The 3,728-nt window shown below is 39.2% G+C and overlaps 1 pseudogene; it reads right to left on the bottom strand.

Annotated features, from left to right (window-relative positions):
• Window positions 1–252: 252 nt before the first annotated feature.
• Window positions 253–3,273, bottom strand: LOC128874936 (uncharacterized; annotated as a pseudogene).
• Between the last annotated feature and the right edge of the window lie 455 nt (window positions 3,274–3,728).

Genomic DNA, 3,728 nt, shown 5'->3' with positions numbered 1-3,728 from the left:
ACAATTTTTGAAAAAGATTACACACCTAATTGGGGTACTGAAATATTTACGATCGCCAAGGTTCAGAAAACTAATCCCGCAACGTATCTGCTGAAACATGTTTATGGAAAACCAATTGTTGGAGGATGCTACGAACACGAGTTCCAACGCGTTGCCGACGCTGATGTATACCTTGTGGAAAAAATGTTACGTCGGAAAGGGAATAAGGTGTACGTGAAATGGTTAGGATTGAATAGTGCACACAAATCGTGGATAAATAAAGATAATGTATTGTAAAAAATTAACATTTTTTAAAATTAAATATTCAGTTTTATACATATACTAGCATCATTAGTTACATTACAGTGTTTTTTATTTACAATTAAATATATACATCTATTAAAATCGAGGTAAAAATGATTTACAAAATACATATACTGATATATCTAAAGCGGTATTTTATAATGATCCCACGGCAATGTATTCGTTGAGTCGGGTACGATATACCGCTTATCGTCGTACGCACTCAGAGCGATTTTTGATTCCGCCATTGTGTATACTATGTGTAATTTTGATCTTATACATGTCTGATTACGAATCATTTCAATTTCGTTTCGTAGGCACCGCGTGTAGTCGTCAAAAGTTATCCTGGAAACAACGTTACTTTTTACACCTTTCGCCTTTTTCGTATCTATTTTACCATCTACACGCAGTGCATACATTTTCGCTCTGAGTCCAACAAATTCTGTCATTATGGCCCCATTGTCTTCGTCCTTCATCAAACCGGGGACTTTTTTTGTTTACGAGCGGTATATCGTAAATGTTCTCTACCGGATAATCGCTGGTATCAAATAGATTAATATCGCGTTTTATAGTATCATAAATATTCTCGCACTCGATGTGGTAAATTAAACTATCCGTATCGGTGTACATAAGTTTACATTTATCGCTATGTGTGGGTAACATGTAATCGTGATGGAATTCATACAAACAAACTTTAGATATATCTAGTATACACACACCCACATAGATTGGTTTGTTGAACTTCACCGTAAGCTTTCGCAGTTCGATGGCAACTAAGTTTTCCGAAAATACGCTACGGCTGTGGAAATTTGGTTTTGCGATCATTGTCTCCGCACCATATCTCCCTTCCCATTTTGTTACTAATTTTACATCGACGTGATTGCGTACATTCTCCACAGTTTTGCCAAATACCGCATTGTTTATCAATTTATACAAATTATTTTCAAAATCGTTTGTAGCGAGAGTTCTAAACTTTGTATTTAATTCGATGTAATCGCGGAGCCAGGGTGATTGTGCGAATTGGAGGACGCGGTGTATCTTTGTAACACGAATACCATGTCGCGTGCATTGCTGCAGGTTACGATAGTGAATAACGTAGCGCTGCTTATCGTATAGAGTTGCGAGCAACTTGTCCTCTCTTTTGCCAGGTGGTTTGGCACGTGTGAGACAGAACGGCAGGTCCGCGTGAATGTCATGTAAACGTTGCGGATATTCTAGATCAACCTCTAGAATATAACCCGTGGGCGAATTGGCAGCAATTGAAGACACGTCAAAGTTTGCGACGTTGTCGACCCATCGAAATTCTGCATATGGCAATGGTTAACACATTGCCCACCCATACAGATTATTCACATCAAAGTACATCAAGTACGACGATGCATTCGATGGATCGTACGATTGCATGTACTTATTATTGGCTTTCGTGTATCTACCTGAACATTGACTTAATCCGCCGCGTATACCGCGTTCAATAAACAGGACCATGTCGATATCTGTTAGTAATTCGAAATTAACTTTTGTATGCTTCAGCATGGTACATGATACAGCTTTCACGAAAATTTTCAAAAATATCGGCCAACAGCAAGACATCTGTTTTCAAATACAAATCGCTATACTCGCCCAGCGTTTGAATGGAAAACCGTGTCCACACGTTCTCGGCGTGCGCGTACTCGTTCTCCGATACTGTATCACCCGTCAAGGAACTGTAAAATGATTCGCGCGATGGCAAACATGATTGCTCCAACTTTTCGGCACAGTCAATGTACTCGTACGGAAAAATACCCTTTCGCGTCAATAATTCGAAATCTTCGGTAGACAAATTTTGAAACTCGGTTCGTAAAATTCTTAATTTGCTTTTATCTAAGAAAGACGCTAATTTATCGAGACTGGTACTCAAGAATTTGTATGAATCGATGAATCTCAATTTTATAGAATTTCGCGACAGTCCATTCGACACTTTTTGTGAACGAGATGTACTTTTCTTTTGTTATCGGCAATACACTGACGACACCCTCGAAAGCTGTAGCTATTTCTTCGATAATAAAATGCGAATCGTAACCGGACAAATTATGAAAAACTATGGGAATGCAAAAACAGTTTTTATAATTTAGATTACAATTGGAGTGCGCGGGACCTCTGTACCGACCGGTTAGATGGCAATGATGGCGAACCCTCGTATCGTTTTCTCCAAACGGTTTTTCGCAAATGTGACAATGCGTCGCGTTGCGAAATGCCTCCTGCTGTTCGCTCGTTAAATCATCCATTTGTATGTTATTTGATAGAATTGATTTAACAAAATGTGCCAAATTCTGTAATTCTTCGACGAACCAGGAAACACTATTCGCATCACGACGACATTGGTACACCGACAAGGACGAATCGTACACGCATTGAACATAATATGCAATACTAAATACTTTATGATGCTGGTATGTGGATCTTGGTGCTTCTCGATCAGTTGTCTCCAGAATGCACTCGAGGTCGGCGTACACCACAAATGGAAGTCGCTCTTTCCGGATGTAGTTGTCGAACCGGAGCCACTTGCTTATATCATCTGGTAATACGATTGCGCATTCCTTAATCTCTCGCAATCTACGGTGTGAGCTTCCAGCTTTTCACTCGAACTAAAGTAGTGCAAGCATCTGCAATAAAAAGACATAAATTTTGTTTAAACATAACATATTTAAAAAAGAAGAAAAGTATTATTATATACATACCTATCGCAAAAGTATTTTCGATGATTCTTTTTACTCAATTGTTAGCTCACGAGGCGAGACAAGTTTTTGATCCACGCGAAATCTCCCACGCCGTTTGCTCCTTCCAAATACAGCAAATTGACATGTCTCTCCATCTTCCGTGTGGCGAGCCGTATCGGTAGAACCTTCTTTTCTTCAGTGGTGTAGACGTTGATGGAGATGCTGTTGGCGTGTTCAAACTTTTTAATTTGGTTCAATGTCATTGGAAATTCGATATCCTGGATATTCAACACCGTTGAATAATCAGGATATACCGATGCCCGACATGCGTTCCTTTCGGCTGGATGCAGAGCAGCTACTACTGACCACGCGAAACATGCATTGTCGTTCGAGCATACGTGGAAAGATCTCCTACGAAAGAGGCATAACATTCTGCAAATTTTTGCTGATACATCGGGAATCTCGAGCGAGGCGATAAGCATTAAGGATGTAACAGTTAAATTCCGACATCTAAACGACGTAAAACTCGCAAAACTCTCAAATTCTACCGTCTCTATGTTCATGAGTGAAAAAACTGTACAAAAGTTGTTCGCTTTCGAATATTGTATCGATCACATGTACAGTTGGCTGTCTGAAAACTTGTACCTGGTAGAATCTAAGTACAACAAGTTTATAGAAATAATACAAAATGTTGAAATTAAGGATTATGCAAAGGCAATTGTTGAACATGAAAATTTTGAGCGTCATTCA

This window comes from Hylaeus volcanicus, chromosome 4, assembly GCF_026283585.1.
Source record: "Hylaeus volcanicus isolate JK05 chromosome 4, UHH_iyHylVolc1.0_haploid, whole genome shotgun sequence".
NCBI lineage: Eukaryota > Metazoa > Arthropoda > Insecta > Hymenoptera > Colletidae > Hylaeus > Hylaeus volcanicus.
The sequence above is the reverse complement of the archived record's forward strand: the minus strand, read 5'-3'. Positions and strand labels throughout refer to the sequence as shown.